The sequence below is a fragment of the Elephas maximus genome, chromosome 7 (genome assembly GCF_024166365.1).
Source record: "Elephas maximus indicus isolate mEleMax1 chromosome 7, mEleMax1 primary haplotype, whole genome shotgun sequence".
Classification (NCBI taxonomy): Eukaryota; Metazoa; Chordata; class Mammalia; order Proboscidea; family Elephantidae; genus Elephas; species Elephas maximus.
This window is the reverse complement of record NC_064825.1, coordinates 44,800,896-44,816,150: the sequence shown is the minus strand read 5'-3', so window position 1 is coordinate 44,816,150 and position 15,255 is coordinate 44,800,896. Positions and strand designations below refer to the sequence as shown.

Below are 15,255 nucleotides of genomic sequence, written 5' to 3'. Positions count from 1 at the left end.
TCTTTAATGTCTTTAAGCAGTGTTCTATACATTGTGTAAATCCTTCATGCCTCTGGTTAGATTTATTCCTAGGTATTTTATTCTCTTAGGTGCTATTGTAAATGGAATTGTTTCCCTAATTTCCCTTTTAGATTTCTTATTGCTCATATATAGACACCCAACTGTTTTTTTTTTTTTTAATTGTGCTTTAGGTGAAAGTTTACAGCTCAAAGTAATTTCTTATACAAAAGTTTATGCACATATTATTTTGTGACATTAGTTGCAATCCCTACGATGTGACAGCATACTCCCCATTAACACCCGGGGTTCCCTGTGTCCATTCAGCCAGTTCCTGTCCCTTCCTGCCTTTGCATGTTGCCTCTGGACAGAAGCTGCCCATTTGGTCTCATGTATCTGACTGAACTAAGAAGTACATTCCTCACGTGTATTATTTTTTGTTTTATAATCCTGTCTAATCTTTGTCTGAAGAGTGGGCTTCAGGAATGGTTTCAGTTCTGGGTTAACAGAGCATCTGAAGGCCATAGTTTCAGGGGTTATGCCAGTCTCTGTTAGATCAGTAAGTCTGTTCTTTTTATGTGAATTTGAGTCCTGCATCACACTTTTCTCCCACTGTGTCCAGGACTCTGTTGTGTTCCCTGTCAGGATGGTCACTGGTGGTAGCCAGACACCATCTAGTTCTGGTCTCAGGCAGGGGGAATCTCTGGTTTATGTAGTCCTTTAGTCTCTTGGGCTAATATTTTTTTTGTGTCTTTGATTTTCTTCATTAACCTTTGTTCCAAGTGGGATGGGACCAACTGATGCATCTTAGGTGGCCACTCCCAAGCTTTTAAAACCCCAGATGCCACTCACCAAGGTGGTATGCAGAACATTTTCTTAATTTTCTAATGCCAATTAACCTAGATGTCCCCCAAAACTATGGTCTCCAGGCCCCAGCACCAGCTACTCTGTGCCTCAAAGTGTTTCAATGTGTCCAAGAAACTTTTTAGCTTTTCTTTTGGTCCAGTTGTGCTGACCTCCTCTGTATTGTGTGTTGTCCTTCCCTTCACCGAAGCTGACCCTTTTCTACTAATTAGTGAATTTCCCTCTTGCCCCCTTCATAACCATCAAAGAATGTTTTTTTCTGTTTAAGCCTTTCCTTGAGTTCTTACAGTAGTGGTCTCATATTTGCTCTTTTATGACTAATCTTATTCAGCATAATGCCCTCCAGACTCATCCGTGTTGTAAGATGATTTGTGGATTCATCATTGTTCTTTATCGTTGTGTAGTTATTCACCATGTGTACGTACCATAATTATCCATTCATCTGTTGATGGGCACCTAGGTTGTTTCCATCTTTTTGCTACTGTGAACAATGCTGCAATGAACATAAGTGTGCATATGTCTATTCGTGTGACAGCTCTTATTTCTCTAGGATATACTCCTAGGAGTGGGATTGCTGGATCATGTTATTTCTATTTCTAGCTTTTTTTTGTTTTTGTTTTTTGTGTGCTTTAAGTGAAAGTTTACAAATGCAGTCAGTCCTCTCATACAAAAAATATGGAACGCTTCACAAATTTGTGTATGATACTTAGCCAGGGGTCACACTAATCTCCTCAGTATCGTTCCAATTTTAGTATATGTGCTGCCGAAGTGAGCACTATTTCTAGCTTTTTAAGGAATCACCAAATTGTTTTCCATAGTGGTTGTACCATTTTCCATTCCCACCACTGTAAGTGTTCCAACCTCTTCACAATCTCTCCACCAATTATTGTTTTGTTTTTTGGATTAGTGCCAGCCTTGTTGGGGCGAGATGGTATCTCATTGTCATTCTGATTTGCATTTCTCTAGTGGCTAATAATTGTGAGCATTTCCACACGGTCTGTTAACTTCCTGAATGTCTTCTTTGGTAAAGTGTCTGTTCATACCTTTTGCCCATTTTTTTAATTCGATTATTGGCCTTTTTGTTGTTGAGATGTTGCAGTATTTTGTAGATTTTAGAGGTCACATCCTTAATAGATATGTTATAGTGAAAATTTTTTCCCAGTCTGTAGGTTTTTCTTTTTACTCTTTTGGTGAAATCATTTGATGAACTTAAGTGTTTGATTTTTAGGAGCTCCCATTTATTGAGTTTCTCTTTTGGTGTTTGTGCATTATTAGTTATGATTTGTATACTACTTATGCCATGTATTAGGGCTCCCAGAGTTGTCCTTTTTTTTCTTCTTCCATGCTCTTTATCATTATAGGTTTTATTTTTAGGTCTTTCATCCATTTTGAGTTAGTTTTTGTGTGTGGCGTGAGGTATGAGTTCTGTTTCATTTTTCTGGGCAGATGAATATCCAGTTATACCAGCACCACTTATTAAAGAGAATGTCTTTTCCCCATTTAACGGACTTTGAGCTTTTGTCAAACATCAGGTCACTGTAGGGGGATGGATTTATATCTGGGTTCTCAATTCTGTTACATTGGTCTATTTATCTGTTGTTGTACAAGTACCAGGCTGTTTTGACTACCATGGTGGTATAATAGCTTCTAAAATCTGGTAGTGTGAGGTCTCCCACTTTGTTGTTCTTCAGTAAGGCTTTACTTATTCAGGGCCTCTCACCTTTCCATATGAAGTTGGTGACTTGTTTCTCCATCTTGTTAAAATATGCCATTGAAATATCGATCAGGATCTGTAGACTGCTTGGGGTGGAACTGACATTTTCACAATGTTGAGTCTTCTCATCCATGAGCATGGTATGTTCTTCCACTTATGTATTTTGATTTTTTACAGTTTGTAGTTTTCTTTGTATAGTTCTTTTAAGTCTCTGGTTAGACTTACTCCTAAATACTTTATCTTCTTGAGGGCTATTGTAAATGGTATTGATTTGGAGATTTCCTTTCAAAGTTTGTCTTTGGAAACTGAACTGATTTTTGTTTGTTGACCTTGTACTCTACAACTTTGCTAAATACCTTTATTAGCTCTGCAAGTTTTCTGGTGGATTCTCTGGGAGTTTCTACACATAGGATCACATCATCCGTGAAAAGAAATAATTTTACTTCTTTTCTAATCTGGATACCTTTTGCTTCTTTTTCTTGTCTCACTGCTCTGCCTAGGACTTCTAATACAATATTGCACAGAAGTGGTGAAAGCGGGCACCCTTGTATTCTTCCTCATTTCAAGGAAAAAGCTCTCAGTCTTTCTACATTAAGTATAATATTGGTTGTCAGCATTTCATATATGCCCTAAATTACACTGAGGAAATTTCCATTCTATTCCAATCTTCTTGAGAGTTTTCATCAAGAAACAGTATTCAATTTTATCAAATGCTTTTTCTGCATCCATAGACATGACCACGTGCTTCTTTTCCTTTGTTTTATTAATGTGATGTACTATGTTCATTGATTTTCTAATGTTGGACCATCCCTGGATTCCTGAAATAAATCTCATTTGGTCATGGTGTATGACTCTTTTTATACGCTGTCGGGTTCTCTTTGCTAGTATTTTGTTGAGGATTTTTTGCATCTATATACATAGAGATATTGGCCTGCAGTTTTCTTTTCTTGTGATGTCTTTGTCTGGTTTTAGTAATAGTATTATGTTTGCTTCACAGAATGAATTAGGGAGTATTTCCCCTTCTCTATCTTTTGGAAGAGTTTAAACAGCATTGGTGTCAATTCTTCTCTAAATATTTGATAGAATTTCCCAGGGAAGCCATCTGGTCCAGGATTTTGTTTGTTGTTGGAAGGGAAGGTTTCTGATCACTGATTCAATCTCTTCCATTGTTATGGTTCTGCTGAGAATTTCTATTTCCCCTAGAGTCAGCTTGGGGACGTGGTGTGCTTCTTAAGAGTTTGTCCATTTCATCTAGGTTATCTAATTTGTTGCCATAAGTTGTTCATAATATTTTACCATATGAAGCCATAATTTGAATTTAGGCAGTCTTTCTCCAGAATACAAGATCTTGACTCTTATGCTATATTCCTTTCCTTGAGCAAGAAGGGACCTTGAGAATCATCTAGTTTAATTTCCTTGTTGTAAAGAGGCTTAGAGATGTCACATAACAAGCCTAAGGTCAGAGTTGGAATTAGGACCCATATGCACCCCCATCTGGTCCAGGGAAATTTTTGCATTATAACACACTGCCTCAAATGTCGTCTTTCCCATGAAGTCTCCCTTTATTTCTCCCTCTATGTCCTTTATCGCTTTCATGTGACTATTGCATCCTTAATTAATAAATATTGGTTAAATCTATCCACTCTCCATCTTTACCATCAACTCTAATCCAAGGCACCATCATCTCTTTATCTGGAATATTGCTATTGCCTTCTCTTTATCTTCTTTCTGGTCTGCCTGCATTACTTTTGTCCTTTCCAATCCACCCTCCATGAAATAGGATACTCTTTCCAAAGCATAGCTTGGACTAAATGATCAGCTTAAATCCTATAGGACAGAGCAAAAATGTCCCTGGATTTCCTAGGCTGAAATCTATACAGGTACAGACTGCCACATCTTTCTCCCATGGAGCAGCTGATGGGTTTAAACCACAGACCATTCAGTTAGCAGCCAAGTGCCAAACCACTGCACCACCAGGACTCCTCTGTGGACACTAGTCAGACCAGTAATGAAGGAGTACCTTGTTTTCAACTTGCTATTTTTTCCTTATGAGCATAACTCCCTTGGGAAACTCACAGTGATGACAGAATTCAAGATTCAGGTATTCCTAGGCAAAAAGATCTAATTGCACACAAACCTCACTCTTTCTTCAAGGTTCACTGAATAATAAACGCAAAAGTAGATGAATGAATGAATGACATAAAAGAGGTAGCATGGAAAAAGAAAAGTGAAAGGAAAAAAAGAAAGCAAGTACATGTTTCAGTAAGGTTTTCTTTGGATCCAGAATTTGGACAGTCTTTTGTGGGAAGAACTACAGCCCTAGCATCCCCAGTCCTGCAGACTCTAATAAGCCCTCTTGGTGCTAGAGGCCATCCCAAGTTCCCCACATCTGAGAAAGTGTTGTCGAGCTTCTTCCCATATCTCTGTACCAAACTGCAGCAACAGGATCCTAATTTATATTTTTCCCAATCTTTCGGCTTCCATTCACAGCTGTAGCAACCAGTAATGAAGGTGACATAGCAACGGTGGTTGAGGAAATGTGAGATCCATGTGCAAAATGTTTTCTGGCTTCTCGTCTTTTCACTCCTGGGCTCAGCTGCGTTCTTAAGCATGATTCACTCTTTTCCTGGAAGGATAAATAAAACAATCAGGATATAGTGCAGCTCCCTTAAATACGCTCACCCTATTCCACCATTCAACAGGATTCTATGGAAAGAGATGGATAAATAATGTTTATAATCAAAGACAATGCATTAGATTGTGGCAGAGGAATAGAGCTTTATCCTATCTTTCCCGCTAACTTGTTGAGTGTTTACGGCAGCAATCTAGATCTAGGTTTCTTTCCATTCTAGGTTTAGGTTTCTTGCCTCTAAAATGGGATCACGGCTAACAGCACTCTTTGACAAGATGGAAAAACTAATCACAAACTTTATATGGAAAGGAAATAGGCCCCAAATAAGCAAAGCATTACAGAAAAAAAAAGAACAAAGCAGGAGGCCTCACACTACCTGATCTCAGAACCTACGGTGGTCAAAACACCCTGGTACTGTAACAACAACAGACACATAGACTAATGGAACAGAACGGAGAACCCAGACATAAATCCACTCACTTACGGTTAGGTGATTTTTGACAAAGACCAGAGTCCATTAAATGAGGAAAATGCAGTCTTTAACAAATAGTGCTGGCAAAAGTGGATGTCCACCCACAAAAAATTAAACAGGACCCATACCTCACACCACACATAAAAACTAGCTCAAAATGATCCAAAGACGTAAATATAAAACCTACAACTATAAAGATTATGGAAGAAAAAATACTGACAAAGCTAGGGGCCCTAATACATGGCATACATACAATATAAGCCATAACTAACAATGCACATACACCAGAAGATAAACTAGGTAACTGGGAGCTCTAAAAAATTAAACATTTATCCTCATCGAAAGATTTCACCAAAAGAGTAAAAACAGACCGGGAAAAAAATTTTGGCAATGACATATCTGACAACACTGTACTCTCTAAAATCTACAGAATATTTTAACACTTCAATAACAAAAACACAAATAATTCAATTTAAACATGGGAAAAGCTTACAAACACAGACACTTCACCAAAAAAGAAATTTAGGCAGCTAACAAACACATGAGGAAATGCTCCAGATCGTTAGCCATTAGAGAAATGCAAAAGCAAAAAAAAAAAAAAATTACAATGAGATACCATCTCACCCCAACATTACTGGCACTAAAGAAAAAACAAACAAACAAACAGTAACAAATGTTGGAGATGGTGCAGGGAGACTGGAACTCTTATGCATTGGTGGCAGGAATGTAAAATTGTACAACCAGTATGGAAAATTTATGGTGCTTCTTTTAAAAGCTAGAAATAGAGATATCATACGATCCAGCAATCCCACTCCTCGAAATATATCCTAGAGAAGTAAAAGGCATCACACAAACAGACATACGCACACCATGTTCACTGCAGCATTATTCACAATAGCAAAAAGACGGAAACAACCTAAGTGCCCATCAACAGATGAATGGTTAAACAAATTATGGTACATACACACAATGGAATACTATGCAATGATAAAGAACAACGATGAATCCGCAAAGCATCTCATGATATGGATGAATCCAGAGGGCATTATGCAGAGCGGAATAAGTCAATCACAAAAGAACAAATATTGTATGCTACCACTATTATAAAAACCCAAAACAAGGTTTATACACAGGAAAAAAAACAATCTTTGATGGTTATGAAGGAGGGCTGGGGTGGGAAGGGAAATCACTAACTAGACAGTTAAGACAAGTTAACTTTGGTGAAGGTAAAGACAACACACAATATAGGAAAAGGCAGCACAACTTGACCAAAGAAAAGTCACAGAAGCTTCCTAGACACATCCAAACACCTTGAGAGACTGAGTATCTGGAGCTGAGGGCCACAGACCATGATCTCAGGTGACATCTAGGTCAACTGGCATAACATAGGTCATAAAGAAAATGTTCTACATTCTATTTTGGTGAGTAGTGTCTGGGGTTTTAAAAGCTCGTGAGGAGACATCTAAGATACATTTATGGGTCTCATCCCATTTGGAGCAAAGAAGAATAAAGGAAACCAAAGACACAATGAAAATAGTAGTCCAAAGGACTAACGGACCACATGAACCACAGCCTCCAGCAGCCTGAGACCAGAAGAACTAGATGCAACACAGCTACCACCACTGACTGCTCTGACAGGGATCATAATAATAGGGTCCCACACAGAGCGGGAGGAAAATGCAGAAAGTAATTCAAATTCACCAAAAAAAAAAGACCAGACTTACTGGTCTGACAGACTGGAGGAATCCCTGAGACTATGGACCCCCGGACACTCTGCTAACTCAGAACTGAAGCCAGTCCCAAAGTCTACCTTTCACTTAAAGATTACACAGGCCTATAAAACAAACAAACAACACATGTGAGGACCATGCTTCCTAGTTCATCAAGTACACTAGACTAAATGAGTAACACCTGTCGAAAAGCAAAGACAAGATGGAAAGAAGGGACAGGAAAACTGGACAAATGGACATGGAGTTCCCATGGTGGAAACAGAAAGGGGGAGAGTGATGACACACTGCAGGGATGGCAACCAAGGTCACAAAACAATTTGGGTATAAATTTTTGAGTGAAAAACTAATTTGAGCTATATATTTTCACCTAAAGCACAATAAAATTTAAAAATAATAATAATAAAATGGGACCAGAGTCCCTGTCCTAGACAACAAATAGATACTAAAGCATCAATGAGATAATATACATGAATGGGCTTTGCAAACTGTAATATGCTTTTGAAATAAGTTAGAGACAAAAGTGAGGTACATGAAAAATACAACCCTTAACTAATAAATGATCCAGTCACATAGATGCCTTTCCTTTTTCTCCTCTCCCATATGGAATAAACTAGAGTTGAACTCAATTACCAATGACAGAGCACTGAAAACAGCAATAGGTCAAATAAGACAGCTTATTTCTTCTTTTCCAAAAAAGAAAGAAAAAAGTTCAGAGGTAAAGAACAAGGTATGTGGTATGTGGCATCACAATATCATTAGGGATCCAGACATCTTCTAGCTTGCTGTTCCACCGTTCTCAGCACAGGGTTTCCTCGTCTGGGCCCAAAAATCGCTGCTCAAGCTATAACCACCATCCCAAAATCTAGCCAGCAGGCAGGAGGAAGGAATTCAGAAGGAAGCTTCTGTTATTTTAAGGACATTTACATAAGTTTGACTTGACATGTCACTACCAGACATGGGTTCTCTTACTATTTAAAAAAAAAAAGTAAAGGAAAAACCAGTATTGAGGAAAATCTAGCAGTCTTTATTGCATTTTCTCACCCCACTGTGATAGTAAAAAGCTGTGCTCATACCACAGAACCTTTCACAGAATGTGTTCATTCAGCAGGGGAAGGGAGGTGGCAGGGAGAAAGTATTTAAAAACAAATAAAAATCCTATGAAGGATCTTATCCCAGGCAATACTCTCCTTCTGAAAACTTTCTGTGATGCTCTGATCTGTTTGTTTCGTGAAAGGCACTCTGGAGTTGTGTTTAAGAGTGTATGGTAAAACTCCCACTTCTGGCCAAATGGCATAATGGGATAGGACTTACCCTCCCATCAAACTGGGGAAAAAAGTATGAAACGATAGTTTCCAGACACTGGACAACAGGCAGTGAGGGACAGTGACTCCTGAGAGAAGAGAAACAAAGAAAATGAGTCTATGAATGCTTCACTTACAACCTGAATAGAGTTTCCAGGATGCAGCAGCAGGAGGGGCAGTGTAGGTAGAGCCTGGTAGTCTCCCTGAACTGAAGAGATTGAAATTGCAGTTTGGGGAGGTAACGGTTCCTCCTACTCCTGAGTCTCCAGCTGAATATGATGCAGTCATGCAAAGAAATTAACTGAGGTTGGTGAAAGAACCACACAAAAGGAGATCACGAAAAAATTTCTAGGGCTCACACAGGACTAGGAATAGTTGGTGTTTCCACCAACCAGAGCAAAAAAACCCTGTATGGGGGAATTCAACACAGTACTCAGTAGAGTATTGCCTTAGTTAGTACGCTTATATTAAAGGCTGCTCTGATCTGGCCTAATGTCATGGATTGAATTGTGTCCCCCCAAAATATGGATCAACTTGGTTATGTCATGATTCCCAGTACTATATGATTGTCTACCACTTTGTCATCTCATGTGATTACCCTGTGTGTCGGAAATCCTATCACTATGATGTATTGAGATGAACTAGCGGCAGTGATATTGATGAGATCTACAAGATTAGATAGTGTCTTGAGCCAATCTCTTTTGGGATATAAAAGAGAGAAGCAAGCAGAGACACATGGGGACCTCATATGACAAAGAATGGGGAGCAGGAGCGTGCATCTATAAGACCTGGGGTCCCTGTGCTGAGAAGCTCCTCGACCAGAGGAAGACTGATGACAAGGACCTTCCTCCAGAGCTGACAGAGAAAGCCTTCCCCTGGAGCTGGTGCCCCAAATTTGGACCTGTAGCCTACTAGACTGTCAGATTATAGCAACACTAGATCACTAAGACACCTAACAAAGCTTAATGGTAAGCTTTAAAAGAATCAAAATATTTCTAAGCAACTTAGCAGTGATCTAGAACGAAGATCAAGAATATTTTGAGAAAGGCAATGCCAACATGGCCCTATAGAGAGAAGCACCATGCTCTCCCTCTGCAGCAAAGACCCAGAAAACTAAGTAAAACAGATACAAACATCAATCCTGGTACCCTAAGTACCAGATGAAGGCATAGAAGAACTTGATCAACCACTGAATGAAATAAGAAACTGACAGAGAACAGAGAATAAGGAGAGCTACGGAATGGAGGTCCCCTACCAACTAACATGGTTGGACTCGCCGTCTTTGACTACAGCCACCAAAGAATGCAGACAGGGAGTATGTGAAGGCAACTTCATGGTGGAGCTCCCAACAGGAGACAGAGTACCTAGTAACCAGGGATACATGCTTTCCCACCCGCTACCCTTCTTCCCTGCAGGAGGCCTCCGCTGCTTGCCAACAGGTCATGGGTGCTTGGTCGGACAGATACCAGCTCACTGCCAGCCGGATTCGAAATCCTGGACCTCAGCCACCAAGGACTGCAGAGAGTACAGGTGGGCAACTATACAGAGTGCCCAGCAGGGGAAAGACTACCCAGTAACCAAGGATACTCATTTTCCCACCCCCCACCTTTCTTCCCTCCACGTTGCCTCTGCCACTTTCCAATGGGCCATGGTTGCTTAGCTGGAGAGACACCAGCTCACTGCTGCTGGGGACTGCCCTGCCCCACCAGCTGGCCCCTTCAATGCCCTTTGTTTTGTATTTTTGTTTGCCTTTTCTTTTTTTTTTTGCTTCTACCTGTGTCCCTTCTTTCCTTTCTCCCACTGAGCTAGCCTCATGTGCCATCCCCTCCCCTTCTTGGCGGGCTGTCATTTTTTTGGTTTGTTTCCTTTTCTTGTTTTTTCTCACCGTCTTTCCTTCCTTTCTCCCACAAACCCTGCCCTGTACACTGCCCTGCCCCTGCCCCTTCTTGAGGGCCTGTGCTGCACAGCTCATTTGGAGAGTCACTGCACACAGCTTCGCAGGGTCTGTGCCACTGTCACCAACCAGATCCCTCAGCGTCATTTTATTTACTTACCTATTGTTTTTGCTTTTTGTTCACTCTCCGTCTTTCTTTCCTTTCTCCCAACCACCCAGCCCCATGCGCCACTGCCCCGCACCTTGGCAGGCTATACTGTACTGCTTTGTTGAAGAACCACTACCACATGGCCGCCCCAGGTCAGCACTGCCCCCACAGGCTGGCTCCTTCAATGTCATATTTTTTATTTTTCTTTATCTTTCCTCTTCTCCTTTTCCTTCTCCCTCCCACCTAGGCCCTGCGTTGCCTCCGCCCCTTCCTGAAGGGCTATGCCATAGCACCTGGTGAGAAAGAGATCAGCTTGCCCCCACCCCAATTCCACTGCACCTCCAACAACTAGTTCCCCCACCATCATATTTTTTTGTTGTTGTTATTTATTTTTTTCATATTTTATTGATCTATTTTTTGTTTGTTGGTTTCTTCTCTCTCTTTCCCTTATTTTCTCCCACCCTCCTGGACGCATGTGCCACCCACACTCCTTCTCAATAGACAGATCCACACCGCTCAGCTAGAGAGCCATCAGCACATGGCCTCATCGGGTCTGCCCTACCACTACCCACCAAATCCTACTGCACCACCATCTTATTTACTTTTTTCTTTTTATTTTTAATTCATTTTTTGTATTTGCTTTTTTAAATTTTGTTTCTCTTCTTTTAGTCACCTACTTAACTCTGCACATCACATCCTCTCATTTCCATCCTACCTATCTGCAACATGTGCTGAGCGTCATGCCCCGGAGCACTACTGACATGGTCCTGCAAACCCTGCCATACATTGCCTGAAATACCACCCTGTCACATCCACTTCACACTGAAAACTACCCATCCCCCCTCTACCCATACTGGACCTGCCCTGCTGCACCATGCCTGAGTGACCAGCCCTGATCACTTGAACAAGGTGCTGAGAAGGATCTTGCGCACAGGCAAGCAAGCAAGCAACAACAACAAAAAAGCAGTCATCCTGTTCAGACACAACCAAATTAAACAAAACAGCAGGACAAAACAATCCTATCTACAATCAATAAATGAATAAAAAAATTCCTGGCTGTCCTGGAGACGGCAGAAAATATCAAAGCATATAATAAAACAAAGAGGATGACTCCAGAAAGTGATCAAAAGAAAGTATCAGATGAACTTCTGCTAGAAGCAAAGTCACTGGAACAAACTGATAGGGAATTCAAATCTCTGAATATTCAGGGTTCACCAAAAAGTAAAGGAATAAGTAGAGGAAAAAATAAACAAAATCATGGAAAAGACAGACAAAACAATGGCAGGATTCAGGAAAATAATACAGGAACAAAATGTCAAAATAAATAAACAAGCAGGAATCATACAAGAACACCAACTAAAAATACAAAATATAAACAACAAGATTTCAGATATGGACAGTGCAATAGGTTTTAGGGGCAAATTTGAAACGATGGAAGACAGGATCAGTGAAATCAAAAGACAAATCTTCGGACACCACTTTCTATGAGGAAAAATCAGAGAAAAGAACAAAGAAAAATGAAGAGATCCTGAGAATGATGTAAGATAAAATCAAAAGCAAAAATCTGCATGTCATCAGAGTTCCAGAACAGGGGGAGAAAATAGAAAACACAGAAAAGATCACTAAAGATCTACTGACAGAAAACTTTCCTAGTATCATGAGAGATGAGAAGCTGACCATCTGGGATGCACAACGAACCCCATACAGCATAGACCCCAAAAGAAAAACACCAAGACATGTCATAATCACTTGCTAAAACCAAGGACAAAGAATCCTGACGGCATCTCAAGAAAAATGAAAAATCACATATAAAGAGGAAACAATAAGACTAAGCTCTGATTACTCAGCAGAAACCATGGAGCCAAGAAGGCAATGGGATGACATATATAAAATCTTCAAAGAAAAAAATGCCACCAAGAACAATATATCCTACAAAACCCTTGCTAAAATATGATGGCAAAATTTGGACATTTCCAGATGAACAGAAATTAAGATAATATGAAAATATCAAACTAAACTTAGAAGAATGATCAAAAGGAGTCCTTAAAACTCTTAGGCACTGCTGGTAGGAATGCAAATGAAACAACCATTTTAGGAAACGATATGGTAATTCTAAAAAGCTAGAAACAGAAATACCATATGATCCAGCAATCCCATTCCTAGGAATATAAACTAGAGAAACAAGAGTCGTCACACATGGACAGACATGCACAACCATGTTCACTACAGCACTGTTCACAATAACAAAAAGATGGAAATAACCTAGATGCCCATCAACAGATAAATGGATAAACAAACTGTGGTACACACAATGATAAAGAACAATAGTGAATCTGTGAAGCATCTCATACCATTGATGAATCTGGAGGATATTACGGTGAGTGAGATAAGCCAATCACAAAAGCACAAATATTGTACGTGATCACTACTGTAAATACTCATGAAAAGGTTTACATACAAAAAGAAACAATCTTTGATGGTTATGAGGGAGGGAAGGGGTGGGGATGGAGAAACACTTCATAGACAATCAAAAAAAAAAAAAAAAAACAAACCCGTTGCCGTTGAGTTGATTCTGACTCATAGCGACCCTATAGGACAGAGTAGAACTTCCCCATAGAGTTTCCGAGGAGCACCTGGCAGATTCGAACTGCTGACCTCCTGGTTAGCAGCCATACCACTTAACCACTGTGCCACCAGGGTTTCTATCATAGACGATAGATGAGGGGAAACTTTGGTGAAGGGTGATAAAGTACACAATACTGGGGAAGCTAGCACAACCTGCACAAGGCAAGGTCATGGTAGCTCCATAGACACATCCAAACTCCCTGAGGGACCGAATTCCTGGGCTGAGGGCTGTGGGGACCATTATCTTGGGGATTATCTAGCTCAACTGGCATAATATAATTTATAAAGAATATGTTCTACATTCTACTTTGGTGAGTAGCATCTGGGGTCTTAAAAGCCTGCAAGCAGCTATCTAGGATACTCCGCTAGTCTCACCCCTTGAGGAACAAAGAAGAATGAAGAAAACTAAAAATAAAAGCTAAAGATTAGTCCAAAGGACTAATGGACCACATCTACCACAGCCTCCACCAGGCTGAGTCCAGAACAACTAGATGGTGCCCGGCTAACACCACTGACTGCTCTGAAAGGGGTCACAATATAGGGTCCCAAACAGAGCAAAAGATTGAACAGGCCCATGGAATAAAACAAGACTAAAGGGTCACACCAGCCCTGGGGCAAGGACTGAAAGGCAGGAGGGAACTGGAAAGCTGGTAATGGGGAACCAAGGGTTGAGAGGAGAGAGTGTTGACATGTCGTGGGGTTGTTAGCCAATGTCCTGGAACAATGTGTGTACTAACTGATAAGAAACTAATTTGTTCTGTAAACCTCCATCTAAAGTACAATAAAACCAAAAGTTAAAAAAATAGTCTTTAGGTTAGAGAACCAACAACATCAGACAACAATCTGAATCTAGCAAATAAACACCACCATGCAGATGGCAACCAAGATAATAAACTCTCCAGGATAAAATAAAACAATTCACAACAGGGAACCAGAAAGGTCAATCTGAAAATAACAACGTCAGAACAATAAAAGAGGGAATAAAAATGGACAGGAAGCCAAAGCACTATCAAGTAAAAAAGACTGGTTTAAACTTAGAAAGATAAGGGTAAATTTCAAGGTAACCACAAAGAAAGTTAACAAATCTACTCATCAAAATAAAAAAGAAGGGGCGGGGCCAAGATGGCTGACTAGGTCGAAGCTACCTCAGATCCCTCTTGCAACAAAGACTCGGAAAAACAAGTGAATCAATCACATACATGACAATCTACCAACCCTGACCATCAAACACAGATCTAAAGAGTTGACCTGAGTGACAGAGACTGAGAAAGAACAACCACGGGGTAGCAACGACTGCTTTCAAAGCCTGGAACCAGCATCCCAGTCAGAAAACCTTGGCGCTGGGCTTTGGACTGGGCGCAGGGGTGCTGAGCATGGCATCCTGAGACGCGCAAACATGGGACTCAGCCCTAGCCCCCAGAAGTGACCTCGGGGGAAGCCCAGGCAGTGCACGCAGGCAGCGCACCGTCGCAGCTGACGGGAGAAGTCACCGGGAGACAGCGACTGGTTTTGGAGCCTGAAGTGTGGCATCCCAGCCAAGGAACCTTGGCACTGGGCTTTGGACTGGGAGTAGAGGAACTGACCACAGCTTCCGAGAGAGCACAAGCCCGGGACACGGACCTGACCCTCGGGGGCAATCTCAACCCAGCCAACACACAGGCTACACACCCCTCGGGAATCTCAGATAAAACAGTCCTCACCAAGAAAGATAAGTAACTTTGTCTATATTCCAGGGTGCTACTCTCTCCTATCTATCTGATCCCTCCCCTCCCCTTCCCAGGCAGCTTCATTAACATTGGAATTTCCTGAGCCAGAGAGTGAAGCGCACTGTGGTTTTTCTTTCTTTCTTTTTTTGGTCTTTTCCTAACCCATTCTCCT

The 15,255-nt window shown here is 40.8% G+C and overlaps 1 protein-coding gene and 1 non-coding gene across 3 annotated transcripts in view; both read right to left on the bottom strand.

Moving 5' to 3' along the window:
- PAK1 (p21 (RAC1) activated kinase 1) overlaps positions 1-15,255 on the bottom strand; it is a 361,730-nt gene that overhangs the window by 139,494 nt on the left and 206,981 nt on the right. The window lies entirely within an intron of this gene.
- LOC126081326 (U6 spliceosomal RNA) lies at positions 1,531-1,637 on the bottom strand. The gene has a single exon (XR_007518371.1). It is a non-coding gene; the product is annotated as a U6 spliceosomal RNA (small nuclear RNA).